The 17,196-nt window shown below is 42.2% G+C and overlaps 1 protein-coding gene across 1 annotated transcript in view; it reads right to left on the bottom strand.

Annotated features, from left to right (window-relative positions):
• Positions 1-17,196, bottom strand: part of SKOR2 (SKI family transcriptional corepressor 2) — a 111,513-nt gene that overhangs the window by 60,326 nt on the left and 33,991 nt on the right. The window lies entirely within an intron of this gene.

Below are 17,196 nucleotides of genomic sequence, written 5' to 3'. Positions count from 1 at the left end.
TCTCCCTGCATAAGAGTATATGCCTGTCGGTATCTGGTATGTCCTATTCTGTGTATGTAATATTGTAACCCGTTCTGGACTATTTTGGGAGGACAAGCTAGAAAATCAAATAAATAAATAAAAACTATGGACTACAATCTACATTGTATAAAAGCCAGAATGATTAGTATTGTTATCTACTTGTAGATTTCCTTGGTTTGGATTTGTCTCTTTTCCATATATTTTCCTACTTAAGATACTTAACAGTATATATAAAGGATTTTAAAGCAGATACAGTCAAACCTCGGTTTACGAGTGCACCAGTTTGCAAGTGTTTTGCAAGACGAGCATAACATTTGCAAAATCGGCGCCTTGGAGAGCGAGTTTGGCTTGATTTATGAGCACCCCCACCCCCCGATCCGGCATTCCCCCCCAGCGATCCGGCATCCCCCCCGTTCGCGTCCCCCCCGTGATCCTACATCCCCCCCCGAGCACCAAAACGACATCCCTTACCCCTATTGGGCACCGGCACCAGCACCAACGCACAGGATGTGCCGGTGCCCGAAGATCCTCCCTCTTCTGTGCTGGGCTGGGCGGTGCATCGAAGATCCTTCCTCTTGCCTGTGCTGGGCTGGACTGGGCCTTGAGCATTTGCGCACGCTCAAGGCCTTCTGGTCTCGCTCTCTCCGAGATTCTGAATCTGAGAATCTCGGAGAGAGCGAGACCAGAAGGCCTTGAGCATGCGCCACTCGCACCCTCCGCTCAAAATCGGAGATACGCCTATGCACCCCCCCCCTGGAAGGTCCCTCCTCTCAGAAACTGCCCGCAAACGATCCTACAGCCACTTCATTCCACAACTCTGGAACCAACTCCCCTCTCAACTCAGACAACAGAACTCATTATTAACATTCCGTAAAATGGTAAATACCCTCCTCTTCAACTAAAGATCTCACTCAGTCTACTCCCCCCCTTAAGCCCACCTCTCTCCTCTCTCCCCTGTCTATCTTCTCCCTAAATTTCAGTATCGTCCTCTCTTAGTCTATACTCTGACAAATTGTATCTAAACTCAAATAACTTGTACTTAAGCTAAACTACTTATACTTAACCTCTACTCTTAATTTGCTGTATACTCCCTGTATTTAAATTACTACACAGCCTTGTATGTCCAAACATTTAAACCTATTGTACTTCTTATATGTCTAATTACTCTCCATTGTGTATGTTCACTTGTAGACCGTTCTGAGCTACTGGGAGGACGGGATAAAAATCTAAATAAATAAATAAATGCTCGTAAACCAAGGTTCCACTGTATTAATCTCATATTATCACTAAAACAACTGAAGTTTAAAGATCTAGGGCTCCTTTTACGAAAGCGTGCTAGGGCCATAACGCATGGAATAGCACGTGCTAAAATGCCGCGCGCGCACTACCACCTCCTCTTGAGCAGGCGGTAGTTTTTCGGCTAGCGCACGCTATAGTGCGCGCTAATCAGGTGCGTGCGCTAAAACTGCTAGCGCACCTTCGTTAAAGGAGACCATAGCTAAGGAGTTCTTATTTGATTCTCTCAACATTTAAGATCTTCTTTTGCACGCACAAAACTCAAGTTTGCCAACCTGACCGGTGACTGAAAACAGACTAGCTGCATCACTTTGATTAATTTATACCTCAAACAACAGAGGTGAAATTAAACATCCTTGAAGAGGATTGTGGACTCCTTTTACTAAGCTGCGTTAGGGCATTCACGCGTGGAATAGCGCCCGCTGAATTGCCACGCGCGCTAGATCTTAATACCAGCATTGAGCTGGTGTTAGTTGCACGGTGTAGCACATGGTAATATCCTGCATGTGCTAAAAACGCTAGCGCACCTTAGTAAAAGGAGCCCTGTGTCTTGTGGTTTACATTTTTATTAACCTATACTATTGTTTTTTAAGTATTTATATACCGCCTATCAAGGTTATCTAAGTGGTTTACAATCAGGTACTCAAGCATTTTCCCTATCTATCCCAGTGGGCTCACAATCTGTCTAACATACCTGGGGCAGTGGAGGATTGAGTGACTTGCCCAGGGTCACAAGGAACAGCACAGGATTTGAACCCACAACCTCAGGCTGCTGAAGCTGCAGCTCTAACCACTAGGCCACTGCTTCCTACAGGGAGAATACTGTAAAGATCTTCTCTAGTTAATTCATCCAAACCAGAAACATTGGAAATGATAGGGGTAAAGAGCGACAGGTTCCATTTAGCCTGCCTTTTTCCAAGCCTCCCCAAAGTGGTTTTTCCAGTGCTTATATTTGGAGATTCCTCTACACTAGTGGGCTCAAACTCGTGGCCCGGGGGCCACATGCGGCCCGCCAGGTACAATTTTGAGGCCCTCGGTATGTTTATCATAATCACAAAAGTAAAATAAAAACAGTTTCTTGATCATATGTCTCATTAGCCATAAATTACAATATTATTATTAGGAAAGCCACAAGGAAAGATTTATAAACTATAAAAAGTTTTACCTCATGCAAAATTGTCATTTCTTTAATAACACATTAACTATTTTTTCTGAGGCCCTCCAAGTATCTAGAAATCCAAAATGTGGCCCTGCAAAGGGTTTAAGTTGGAGACCACTGCTCTACACGATCCAAGTTTCCAAGTTTTGTTAAAATTTGTTATCCTGCTTATCAAATTTCTAAGCGGTTTACAGCAATAAAATTATAAACATTAATCATTAACAAAAAAGTATATAGAGAGGGGTTGATGAGAAGAAGGATAGAGTCTAACTTTGAATTAAATAAAAATTAACACTAATAACTGCTTGTTAAGAAGCCAGTTATAAGCACTAATTGGTTTGTTATTCAATTAAACTGCACGTGCAAATTGGACGTGTGCCCAAATTTACAAAGCTAAGGGCAAAATTCCAATACTTAAGTGGTCAAGTGCTGGCTGCCTGGGCTGGTGGCGACCCTACCCCGCTGTGCACACGCCCTTTTCCCTGTACCTTTTTAACTTCTCCAGCGTGACCAGCATGCCCACGTCGGTGTCCACACGCCCTTTGATGTCACTTCCTAGGTCTGGGTTCCGGAAGCGACATCAGAGAGAGTGCCGATGCCGGCAGCAACCTCATGTCAGGGAAGTAAAAAAGGTACCGGGAAAGGCAAGGGGCGCACACATGCGGCAAAGAGAGGGGCTGGGAGGGGGACGGAGAGGAGGAAGGGGGCTGTGCCCATAGGAAGACTGCGCCCAGGGCAGACCACCCCCCTTTACGCCGTGGCTCCACCCCTGAAACACGGTCAGCATAGTCAGGTTAAATGCCACTGAATCATAGCAGCTAGTTCTGAGCAAGGGTTCGATTCACTAACCTGCCTGATTGTGGCCTATCCTTGGCAGGCCAACAAATTCAGTAAAGGCCAGCATTCAAATGGGGGCGATCGAAGGAACACCTCCCACCGACCACACGGATTGCTAGTGAGTGATCCTGAAACATGTGCAGACCATCTTCTTTGTCTGTAGATGGTCTGCGCATATTTACAGAGCTGTGAGCTGCTTTTTTTTTTTTTTTCTGTTTTTTAACTTTTTTATATACTTCGTGAGCCCGTGGTTTTAACCAGCTTTAAACCCGTGGGTTAAAACCATGGGCTCGCACTGCAGGGAAAGGCAGGCGAATCGGGGCTGAGCAGAGCTGGAGAGTCGGGGCAGAAAGCATGGTAGCAAAGAGCAGGGCAGTCGGAAAAGAACCTGAGCGACTGGTCCTTACCAGTCGCTTCTTTTTGGATCGGCCAGCCCAGTCGGTGTTCCTGGAAAAGTTTAGTGAATCTCATCCTTCCTACTTTGCATGCTGTTTAACTTCATTTGCATGCACGGATCGGAATCAGATCGGCCACGAGGTTAGTGAATCGGGTCGGGGTCACAAAGAGGTCGCAAACCGATTGGTACACGATCAGTTTGCTAAGTGAATCTAGCCCTAAGTGATTTAGCTGGTCAGAAACTAGCAAAATAGCTTTGAGTATCAGGCACAGAAAGTTTAATCTCCTTGTGAGCAGTAGCACCAGCCATTTTGCACCTTGATCCAAGGAGTGATGAGAAAAGGAGAGGCTTGTATTTTGAAGATAATTGAATTATATATGCTTATGAAATGTTTTAAAAACTGACAGTAGCTAGGGCTGAAGCAGTGGTAGTTGCTTCCACTTCTTACATGTTTCGGACTTGGACTAATTCAGCCCTTTTCGGTGTATTTTAATACTATATTTAAATTGCCAACGGGGCTCTTAAATAAGAGGTCCTTTTTACTAAGGTGCGCTAACTGATTTAGTGCACGCTAAATGCTAAGGTGCCCATAGACTATAAAGGGCGCCTAATCATTAGCATACGCTAAATCGATTAACATGTGCTAAATCGGTTAGCGCGCCTTAGTAAAAGGACCCCTAAATGCTTCAACACTAATGTAAATGTTAGCATGTGTTACACATGTCTTCTGATGTGCATTAGGTACATTTTAAAAACATATATTAGTCAAGGAAACAGTGAACAAGTAGTTAATCCGCATCTGATAATGTTTGAACACCTGCGAACGTGAGACCTCCTGCCGACATATCTATAATGAAACTAATTATAGGGTAGACCTAAAGAGACTGCCACATAGTCAAAGACCAATATAATAACACACTGACAGGGTCACCTACTAACATTTTATGTAATGAACGATGCAGAAAATAGTGCATGTTAATAGTAAATGAGTCCTAAATTAAGCAGAGTGAGAAATTAGAAATAACTCCTTACCTACAACAGGAAAAAAATGTGTTGCCTTTAACGACACAAATTTCACATGGCCTGATGCAAAAACATTTAAATGAGTTGTATTGTATGCAAATCAGCTTATTAATATTGCAATAGGTTAGTGCAGATCATGTTAAGAAATGCAATTTGCATTAACCTTCTGGTAGTGCTAAAATAACCTACACTCTCTGAGACATGGCTAGGTTTTACTTTTACCATTGTCAGGCTAACATGATTGCAGGTGTGGACAGCCTACCCATCTTCTGAACCCAAGACAGAGGAGATCTTGTGTCCTGATACTTCTTCCTATCCTCTAAGCTGAAGAAAGAAGAACCCTTTTCTAGGCATGAGTTCTCTATCTTGACTCTCCCATCGGTTGAAGAAAGAAGACCCTTTGTAGAGCTGCGACAATTGCTTTGGTTGCAGAAAGAAGATGTTCTGTTGGGTATGAAGTACTCTTTGACTCAAGGGTTTGACATAATACAGTCATTCTTTGGTCTCTTTTTTCTCCATCCACTTTCATAATAAAAGGTGTCAAAATCAAGAAGGTTTACAATGATTTCTTTTCCATCATCTCCAAAATCCAAACTGTCACTGGATTGCCTCATATGGTCCTAGAGAAAGGTCCATGTAATGTTACCCAATATTATATTTTGGAGGTGGTAGGACAGAAAGAATTCATGACTCCTCCTTCCTTATTTTCACTTGGAATACTTTAGAAGGGATTGGTAAGGAGCCTTGTTATACAAGGAGAGGGTTGGGACTGGGGAGCCTCTTGAGACTATGATAGACTCTTTATCTTGACGTGGGGAAACACCATAGGCCAAGCAAGAGATGAGTTTTTTTATTCCAACCAGATGGATGGAAGTTCCATATGGGTATCATTAGATCCAAAGGAACTTTACTCCACAGGAAAGAGTTGGAAATCCATCGGTAAAATATCAAGCAACTCTCTTCTGCTCTAGGGGGAGACCGGTGGATCTAGCAAAACTTACAAAAATTGGAGAAAAAGACCTCAAAGCAGTACAGGGTGCATACAAAACAGCACAAAGCTGTATCAATGTAAACCCACTGTCATAAGTCAAAAAAAACTCCATTAAGTCAAACAAACACACCAATCTCCTCCTGAGCAGGTGAAAACTGGTAGCTGTGAAAAGTTCATAAAAACAGGAGGTAATACCACATCTCGACGCCACACTTCTGTTCAGTAACCAGCTTAATTCAACACAGCGTAAAACATTAAAAAACCTACTGAAAAGCAGCGATCCAAGATAGCCGCGATGGAATGATGGTGGATGAGACGCTTTCGGAATAGCTCCCTACTTTACCTTTCTGCAAAATGCCGAAGAGAAGGGGTAGAAGCGCAGTCGGAGCCTCGCGGCGTGCAGATGCCCCTCCTACGGTGGCTATAGATGAATTTCTGAGGCGCCTACAACAGGATCCAGTTTTGTCGGGGATTCGCCCGCTGGAAGTTCCGGCAACGAGTGAGGCGGCAGCGAACTTCCCTGGGCTCGAGTCGACGCTGAGCCCCAACGTAAGATCCCCGCCTCCACAGCCCCAGAGAGCCAGCTCACCGAGGGACGACAGTCTAACCGAAGTGGTGGACTCTCTACCCCGGGAGGCTAATTTGAGCTTGGCCCCGGAAGTCCTTAATCTTGAGGCAGAAACAGCGGTGGAGCAGTCAGAAGAACAAGGCAAAGGAGAGACAAGCCCTGAGACTGGAGGAATTCAATCAATACAACCAGGTACATTTGCTTCAATAAGACCTACTAATGTCACCCTGGATTCAATTTGGGACCTAGTTGCAAGCTTGGGACAGACTTTATCTCCACAAATATTAGATTTGGAAAAGAAAGTTTTGGAACAAAAGGAAGAATTTAAAGTTGTGAAAGAAGATACTTCTCTACTAAAAACTAAAGTGGACACAATTGAGAAGGAATTATTAGAAGTAAAACAGGTACAGGGTACTTTAATCAGAGATAATACCAATTTAAGAAGGAAAGTTGAAAGTTTAGAAAATACTTCGTGTTTAAATAATCTTAGAATTTTGAATTTCCCTAAAACTTCAACGATATCCGCAAAAGAAATGTTGAAAAAATATTTGATTGAAATATTAAATATTCCTGAAGATATGCTTCCTCCTTTCCTACAAGTGTTTTATTTGCCGACAAAAATAAAAGAAGAATCTTCTCAGTTGGAACAAAATCAGAATTCTCCAATGGATGTAACAACAATTTTGGAAACTTCTCTTAAAGAAATAGTAAAACCTGCTACTCTTTTATTTACTGTGGTATTAACACCTGATAAAAATTGGTTACTGAAATTGTTTTTCAAAAATAGAGACAAAGAATTTCTTGGTCATAAGATACAGATGTTCCCAGATGTGACAAAGGAAACCCAAAAACGTAGACGACAGTTTTTGCTTCTTAAACCAGGGGTGGCAGCAGTGGGGGGAGTTTTCTTTTTACGATATCCATGTAAATGTATTGTAAAATATAGATCCAATACATACATATTCTTTGAACCATCTCAGTTAACAGGTTTTCTCACCATGAAACGCCTTGAAGGGGGTCCAATAACATCAAGTTAATTTAGTAGTTAATCCTGTAACCACAGTCAGGAAATCGCTATCTTATTGTTTAATTGGATGATTCCATTTTCCTCTTTTTTTCACTCATTAACATTCTTGGATCTATAAATAATGGACTAAAGATTGATTAAGAAAACTATTTTCTTTGTATTTTATATCCATTTATTATATATTGTAATGTCTTTCTCAATATTCTGAACAAGAAAGTTTTTTCTTGATTGTTTTCATGTTAAATATAAATAAAGAATTAAAAACAAACAAACAAAAAAAAAAACCTACTTATCTGTGTGTGCCTTTCTTGAGAATGATCCTCAATCTGTAATCCCAATGGGAGACCCCATTTTGCGGGAGTGTCATTAGGGGAACAAAACTTCACAGGGCATCAAACCGACCACTACAGAGGGTAGGGTTAAATGGCCTTCTTTCTCTGTGGAGGGGGGTGAATAATGGAGAGCCATAGGCATCTGCACTGGGACCAGTGCTATTTAATGTATTTACGAGTTATGGAAATTGGAATAAGTGAGGTGATTAAATTTGCAGATGCCACAAAACTATTCAAAGCTGTTAAAACACACGTGGACTGTGAAAAACTGCAGGAAGACCTTGGAAATTGGAAGACTGGGTGTCCAAATGGCAGATGAAATGTAATGGGGACAAATTCAAAGTGATGCACATTGGGAAGAATAACCCAAATCATAGTTACCATATGCTTGGGTCCATCTAGGGGGTTAGTGCTCAAGAAAAAGATCTAGGTGTCATTGTACACAATGCAATGAAACCTTCTGCTCAATGTGTGGCAGCGGCCAAAAAAAACCAAACAAGATGCTAGGAATTATTAAAAAAAGGGATGGTTAACAAGACTAAGAATGTTATAATGCCTCTGAATCGTTCCATGGTGCGGCCTCACCTGGAGCATTGCGTTCAATTCTGGTCTCCTTATCTCAAGAAAGATATAGCAAAACTAGAAAAGGTTCAAAGAAGAGCGACCAATATGAGGAAAAGCCAAAAAGATTAGGGCTCTTCAGCTTGGAAAAGAGATGACTGAGGGGAGATATGGTTGAAGTCTACAAAATCCTTAGTGGAATAGAATGAGTACAAGTGGATCAATCTTTTACTCCCTCAAAACTACAATGAAGTTATAGTGTAATACTTTTAAAACCAATAGGAGGAAATATTTTTCACTCAGAGAATAATTAAGCTCTGGAATATAGAATTACACAGGGACAAATTTTTCCCCGTCCACGTGGGAACTCATTTTCTGTCCCATCCCGACGAGTTCTTTTCCTGTCCCTGCTCCATTCCTGAAAGCTCCGTCCTCATCTGCACAAGCCTCAAACACTTTAAAATCATAAGTGTTCGAGTCTCGTGCAGTTAAGGCAGAGCTTACAGGAATGGGGCATGGACAGTGACAGTGACAAAACTTGCAGGGACGGGATAGGGAAATTGAGTTCCTATAGGGATATGGAAAAATTTTTTCCCTGTTTCATTCTCTACTCTGGAACACATTGCCAGAGGTTCTGATAAGAGCAGCTAACGTAGCTGGTTTTAAGAAAAGTTTGCGCAATTTCCAGGAGGAAAAGTCCTTAGTCTCTTATTGAGACAGACATGGTGGAATCCACTGCTTGCCTTGGATCGGTAACATGGAATGTTGCTACTATTTGGGTTTTTGCCAGGCACTAGTGACCTGGATTGGCCAACGTGTAGGCTATTTTTATGTTCTTATGTCCATCTAGCCCAATTTCCTGTTGCCAGCAGTGGCTAATTCAGGTCACAGGTACCTGGCAGAAACCCAAACAGTAGCACAAAATAGTGTGAGAATTCCACATAGCCTGACTTGGACGCTGATGTTGGAATTCCCCTCTGCATGTTCATTTTAAAATACCCTTCATTGTATTTTTATCTACTTTTCTCTTGCATTGTGTTTTTGCTACTTAATTTTGATCCCATTACATTAAAGAAGACAGTTAAACATGGAATAATTTAAGAGTTGTTTTTGTTTTTTTATCTTACTTATTATGAAGTTGTAAAAAACAAAATTCAGTGAAATGGACATGGGCATTCACAGCCTGCCTGCTTTTTGCTGGATTAAAAATAAGTGTTCCTTTGGGTGTTCTTAGGTCAGGGAAGGTAAATAGTATATGAACAAGGGATTTCTAATAGTAAATCTGCTATTTTATGCACAGTCTCTAATACCCCATTCAAAACGAAGGGGTGGCTTAGAGATGTAAATGGGATGAAGTTTCAAGTTTTCAAGTTTTATTAGGATTTTATATACCGCCTATCAAGTTTATCTAAGCGGTTTTACAATCAGGTACTCAAGCATTAAGTTTGGAGGGTAGAATGTCGACTATGCATGCTAGGATCGGAGTGTCAATGATATCTGTGGCTGGCGTAGAACTATGGAATGCCTTGCGGTTTGGTTTGGGGAGGATGAATTTTAAGAAAATGCTGAAAACTCAATTATTTGCCAATGCCTTTTTATGCTAAGGTATATTTTTCTGACTTCAATGCATGATTTGAAGCTTGCTTGTATTTCTGAATTGATTGAATTTGTGCTCTATTCCTGTTATAACAGGGACAATTAACGATGTTGTTTAGACATGTCTATGTTATATGTGATAATCGGAGGGAAACAAGATTTTTATGCAAGTGGTATGGAACCCTGTTTGTTCCATAAAAAGTTTTTCTCTTTTTAAGCTCCTGAAGAAGGGTATTTTTCCTGAAACTGGACCAGTTGAGCTATACCCTGGCACATTTGTTATGCCTCGTTTGGAAGTCGAGAATAGCACTTGAGGATTTGTGAACGATGGACATGAACTTTCTTGGCAGCTACTGCAGATAAGTTCCATTGCTATGCAGGTTCTGAGCCTTAACCTTGAATTGTTGTTAGCACTGCATCTTAACTTTACTAACTAAATTTATATTTATTTATTGCACTTGCACTTTATTATCCACTATTATTTGTGCACTGTGGGGCCTGTGATGGTGCACGTCAAGGCTTGAGAGATAGCCACGCTTTAAATATGGTACGCCAGGAGCACTGGTAATCAGCTCACCATAGCTTTTATTATTGCACTGAGGCCTCACATTATTTATTTCATATATACTGTCATTAAATTGTTTCCCCTTTTGAGGGTGTCAGTAGTTCATTTGCAGTGCTATCCACCTCTCTGGGTTTATATCAGGGGATTTTGTGTATTTGGACAGTATCTGATCATGCATCCGTGGGGTTATCTCTCGTATTTACATCTCTCAGAAAGGGATCCTCCTAGAAGCTGTCTCCTCACTTAGGGTTACCAGATTTTCGGGAGCAAACATCCGGACCCATGGCCCCACCCCCAGGATCGCCCAGTTCCGCCTGGCCCCGCCCTGTTCTGCCCCAGCCCCTCCCCTAACCAGACAAAGTGCTAGATTTTGAAAAGCTCGCCGGACCCCCAGACATGTCCTCGCAAAGGAGGACATTTCTGGGGAAATCCAGACATCTGATAGCCCTATCCTCACTTGTACACTGACCCTGAGTTTCAAGTTTTTCTTAGGATAAGATGGGTGCATTACCAGGTTATCAATGACACTCCAGAGGTGGGGCCAGTGACCTTGTGGTCCACCTCTAAAGCTGTGTTGAGAGGCCTCCTACTTGCTCATACTGCTCATAAAATAGGGAACTAAACTAAACTAAACCTTAAGTTTATATACCGCATCATCTCCACGGATGTGGAGCTCGGCACGGTTTACAAGAACTTAAAATATAGGAAGAGAAGGAAAAAAAAAGTTTACATGAACTTATATATAGAAGAGAAGAGTAAGGAGGGATAGAATTACATTTTAGTGAAAAGCCAGGTTTTCAGTTGCTTGCGGAATAATTGGAGGGAGCCCAGGTTCCGCAGCGGGGTAGTAAGGTCGTTCCAAAGACCTGTGATTCTGAAGAGAAGGGATTTTCCCAGTTTGCCTGCATAGCGAATACCGTGTAGAGAGGGGAAGGATAGTTTATACCTTTGGGCGGGTCTGGAAGAGTCAGGACTCGTGGAGTTATAAGATAGTGGGATTAAGGGAGGAAGGATTCCGTGAATGAACAAGAAAGGGATTTGCTGCTCTCATCCCAGAAGCTTCATGTACTTTGACAGTCTCACATTCAAACCCTGTCCGATGCCGATAAACTTGAGTATAGGGACTATTAGAAGCAAGCTTGAGGAGTTGCTTAAGAATCGAGTGGAGCGTTCTATGTATTTTCAGAGATACCAGTTGTACAGCTGGGGAAATAAAACAGGGAAACTCTCAGCCAATCTAGTGCATCCGCCCAAAAAGAAACAACTAATTACATCTATTTGTGATGTTCATGGGAACAAATATGATAGGGAACAGCACATAATAGAACAATTTGTTCAGTATTATAAAACCCTATACGAGAAATGGCCTCTTAACATGGAAGACTTGGCCGACTTCTTTCAGGGACTTAATTTGCCTGCTATGCATGAGGGACAGGTCACCACCATGAAAGCCCCACTTACGGCTGCAGAACTGCTTGTTAGTATCAAATCACTTACTTTAACAAAAGCCCCTGCCCTGATGGGTTTTGTCTAGACTATTATAGGATCCTCCAGGATTTGGTGGCAAAAACTTTAAACGCCATATGTAATGCTATGTTAGGGACTGGGGGACCCCTTTGGGATAATTTGGCCTATGTGGTGCTGATACCCAAGCCAGCAAAGGATCCTAAGTTGGTGAGCTCCTATAGGCCCATTTCCCTCTTGGACCAAGATGTCAAGTTGTTGGTGTCTACCCTGGCGCACCACTTAAACCATATCTTACCCTGTCTCATACATCCAGACCAGGTGGGATTCATACCAGGTCACTACGCCTCCATGAATTTGATGAAAATTTGGGGGGGGGGCACTTCACTAACGTATGGGAAAGGGTAGTCAAGCTGCCATAGCTGGATTTGACATAGAAAAAACATTTGATAGTATCTCCACTTAAATAATCTCTTCCTCCCCAAAACACCAACCAAGTATTCAGATCCCTGAAATGTAATCTTATTTGTTCTCTAACTGTAATCTATTTGTTATATCACACAATAACATACAGTCAATTTAATATCCAATTTGCAAGTTCTTCCAGAATTAATCCAGGTACCTCTCCTCCCTTGTAACCAAAAAACCCCCCAAAAAACCCCAAAACTGTTGTAACTTCACTGGAAATGTCCAGTTGGCTCTTTTGTAATCCGCCTTGAACTGCAAGGTATAGGCGGAATAGAAGTCCCTAATGTAATGTAATGTATTGTAATGTAATATTCCAGTGATCAACCACCCTTTCAGTGAAAAAGAATTTCCTGGTGTCCCCGTGCAGTTTCCCGCCCCTGATTTTCCACGGATGCCCCCTTGTTGCCGCGGGACCCTTGAAAAAGAAGATATCTTCTTACACCTCGTTGCGGCCCGTGTGATACTTGAATGTCTCGATCATGTCACCCCTCTCTCTACGTTCCTCAAGTGAGTACAGCTGCAACTTATCCAGCCGTTCCTCATACGGGAGATCCTTGAGTCCTGAGACCATCCGGGTGGCCATTCTCTGGACCGACTCCAGTCTCAGCACATCCTTACAGTAATGCGGCCTCCAGAATTGCACACAGTATTCCAGGCGGGGCCTCACCATGGATCTATACAATGGCATAATGACTTCAGTTTATGGTAAAGATAGATAGCATAGCAGATTTTAAGAAAGGTTTGGATAAATTCCTGGAGGAAAAGTCCATAGTCGGTTATTAAGAAAGACATGGGGGAAGCCACTGCCTGCCCTGGATCGGTAGCATGGAATGTTGCTGCTGTCTGGGGTTCTGGAATCTTATTTAATATTTTCATCAACGACCTAGAAGAAGGAAAGTCCAGTGAAATCATGAAGTTTGCAGACGACACAAAGCTATGTCGGACAATCAGATCACAAAAGGACAGCGAGGAACTACAGAGAGACTTGAGCCAGTTAGAGAGATGGGCAGAGACATGGCAGATGAAGTTTAATGTGGAAAAATGTAAGGTAATGCATTTAGGCAGAAAGAACAAAGAGCACGAGTACAGCATGTCTGGTGTAACTCTGGGTAAGAGTGAATAAGAAAAAGATCTAGGGGTACTGATAGATAGGACCCTGAAACCGTCAGCACAATGTGCGGTGGCGGCAAAGAAAGCAAATAGAATGTTGGGCATGATAAAGAAGGGAATCACGAGTAGATCAGAGAGGGTCATAATGCTGCTTTATAGAGCAATGGTCAGACCGCACTTGGAATACTGTGTCCAACACTAGTCTCCCTACCTAAAGAAGGATATAAAACTGCTCGAGAGGGTGCAGAGGTGAGCAACGAAGCTGGTAAAAGGTATGGAGAACTTGAACTACAAAGAACGACTGAGAAAACTAGGACTGTTCTCCCTTGAGAAGAGGAGACTGCGAGGGGATCTGATTGAGACTTTTAAAATAATAAAAGGAATCGACAAGATAGAGCAGGACAAAAAGTTATTTACAATGTCAAATGTGACTTGGACAAGAGGTCATGGACTGAAGCTGAGGGGGGACAAGCCCAGGACAAATGCCAGGAAGTTCTGTGAGTGGTGGACACCTGGAACGCTCTCCCGGTGGAGATTACTGCGGAACCCACCGTTCTAGGATTTAAGGGCAAGCTAGATGCACATCTTGAAAGGCGTGTAGAGGGATACGGGTGACTAAGTTTTCGCCAGGTTACACCTGGCCGGGCCTCCGCGGGAGCGGATCACCGGACTTGATGGACCCAGGGTCTGATCCGGAGATGGCAGTTATGTTCTTTGTTATTCTTTGCGATTCTGGAATCTTGCTTTTTTTAGGATTCTGAATGGAATGTTGCTATTCTTTGGGTTTTGGCCAGGTTCTAGTGACCTGGATTGGCCACCGTGAGAACGGGTTACTGGGCTTGATGGACCATTGGTCTGACCCAGTAAGGTTATTCTTGTGTTCTTATGGTACCGCATTTCTACACACCCTGATAAGAAACATTATGTAGCTCTGTGGGAGCGGTTGTTGGATACTGTCACCATTCCAGGTGGTTCCAGTTGAGGCACCATTTTATTTTATTTTCTTAATTGTACTATGCTTCCTCTGTACTTTGGGCTTGAAAGGTGGGGGGGGGGAGGGGTAGGGTCTGGGAAGGAGGTTATGACCAGTATGAATGTGAAGGTTGCAATAATGAAAGCTAAGTAGTGATTGGTTGTGTATGGTGGGGGTTTTGTGTGTATATGTTTGAGAGTCAAAAAAGTGGAAGGATGGTAAAGTTCACTGCTAGATTGTTCTGTTTACTATGCATATACCCGACCAGCCTATCACCTCATTGCCTCATACACCTTTTTTCTAGTCTACAGTTGGGGGGTGATGTAGCTGGCTGATATTTATGGTTTGATTCCCGGGCCGGCTTGGTTTCTCATTTGTATTTTCCTGCTTTATTGTTGATAAAAGCAGTTGTTGTGCTAAGAGTGTAAACTAGGGGTGGGCAACTCTGGTCCTCGAGGACCGGAATCCAGTCAGGTTTTCCCCAATGAATATGTATTGAAAGCAAATAGATCTCATGCATATTCATTGGGGAAATCCTGAAAACCCGACTGGATTCCGGCCCTCGAGGAATAGAGTTCCCCACCCCTGGCATAAACTGATATTGCATGCATTCAACCACTGACAATAAAGTATATTTGAAAGGGAAGGGGGGGGGGGGTGGATTGTCAAGATTTAAACTTTGAAGGAATGATGATGTATGTAGGGCTTGAAGAAGTGGAACGTTGAGAGTTATGGCCCCGCTTATCGCGGACTCTTATTTTTGTACGATATATCTTGCTCTGTAATGACCTGTTGTACACTTCCATTCCTTCAATAAAAACTGTTTGAACATAAAAAACAAAAAGAACAAAGGTTGGTGTGTATACAAAGAGCAAAGCAATAAAAGAAGATACCACCAGTACAAAATGCTACATTGGCCCAAAAGTTCAAAGCTCAAAAGAGGTCAACTTACACTGGCAGAATTATTACAACAAGCAAAGAAATATGTATCATTAACAACAGCAAGCCAATGGCCCAAGGGGGTTCCCCCCCCCGAAAAAAAATTCAATACAGTCCATTATTCTCGTTCCAAAACCATTGGACTGCAATACAGCTAGCAATGAGGTAGATCCTCCATATTAGTCTCCTGTCAGACCTATTTTTAATTAATTGGCTTTTAATGATCAATTTTCATGATCAATTATCGCACCACTTAAAGCCAATTAAAACAATTACGTTAGGTGCCAGCAGGTGCCATCTAGACGATTACCGGCGCCTAACTTTAGGCTGTCCTTACCGAATCTCCCTTAGGGCCCCTGTGCTAACCCCACATTAATCAATTATTTATTTATTCATTCATTCATTTTTATTAGCCCGTCCTCCCAAAGGAGCCCAGAACGGGTTACAAAGTACATCCATAATAATCGAGACAGGACAGAGATGACATAATTTACATAAATTACAATATAGACATGACAATAATTTACAATCTAGACATGGACAATAAAACATACGCACTAAGGGCTCCTTTTACTAAGCTGCGATAGCGTTTTTAGCGCACGCAGGATTTTAGCTTGCGCTAAACCTGCGCTACGCGGCTAGAACTAACACCAGCCAAATGCTGGTGTTAAGGTCTAGTGAGCGCGGCAGTTCAGCTAAAACCGCCATCACAGCTTAGTAAAAGGAGTCCTAAGTAGCATCTGGTGAGATTAGGTGGCGTAGGTGCGTTGACTGAGTGGCATTTCTGGGTGAATGACTTTAAGGCGTTGGGTTTGTAAAGAGCATCGGTCCCTTACACATTAATTGATTAGGCTGTCATGCCCACTCTCCACCCCCGGCACACCCCCTTCTCAGAAAATGAAAAATATTTTTTAGCTCGCAGTATACACACACATCAATTGGTCATTTTATTGCAGTAAGCCTTTATAATATGTGGTGAGCCCATGGTTTATGGTTTAATTTTATTTAATATACCGCCCTTCCTTAGGCAATAACAGAGCTACTTTACCACGGTTTATTTAAAGGACCCCATAGTATAATACAGTGTTTTTCAACCTTTTTACACCCGTGGACCGGCAGAAATAAAAGAATTATTTTGTGGACCGGCAAACTACTAAGACTGAAATAAAAAAACACATTTCCGCCCCGTCTCCGCAAGCTCGGTCCCCACAAACCATCTGATCCCATCTGCACAAGCCTCAGTTATGATTTTATATTGAACGTATTTTATTAAAGTATAAAAATAAACAATATTCTGTACAATTGTCATTTTATAAATATAAATATTCAGAGCAAGGACCAACAAAACCCCTGTCTCCCCTCCCCTTCACATATATCCCCTCTACTATCAAGAAATCTGAACAAGCCAAATTATTACAGAATGCTACACAGAAATATCATGCTAACAGAATACTGCAGTCAACACATGACAGGAATAGTGTTAGGCTTTGCAGTCCCCAGTTATGGCTCTAACAGGATATATATTTCAAATCTGAAATATTGTAATGACAAAATAGAAATAAAATGATTTTTTTCTACCTTTTGTGGTCTCTACTTTCATCTTCTTTTCACTCTTTTCCTTCCAGCGTCTGCCCGTTCCATCCACTGTCTACCCTCTCCCCCTTCCTTATGTATCTGACTTCTTTCTATGCCCCTCTCCCCTTTCCATCCAGCCTGTGCCTCCTCTCTCCTTTTTACATCATTCATTCCAGCTTCACTACTTTCTTCATTTTTATCTCTCCTACACCATATCTAGCATCTTTATCCCTCTCTTATTTCTCTGCTGACCCCCTTTCCAACATCAATCTCTCTACTTTCTCATTCCTCTCT

The sequence above is a fragment of the Geotrypetes seraphini genome, chromosome 1, assembly GCF_902459505.1.
Source record: "Geotrypetes seraphini chromosome 1, aGeoSer1.1, whole genome shotgun sequence".
Classification (NCBI taxonomy): domain Eukaryota; kingdom Metazoa; phylum Chordata; class Amphibia; order Gymnophiona; family Dermophiidae; genus Geotrypetes; species Geotrypetes seraphini.
This window is presented reverse-complemented; position numbering and strand designations above follow the sequence as displayed.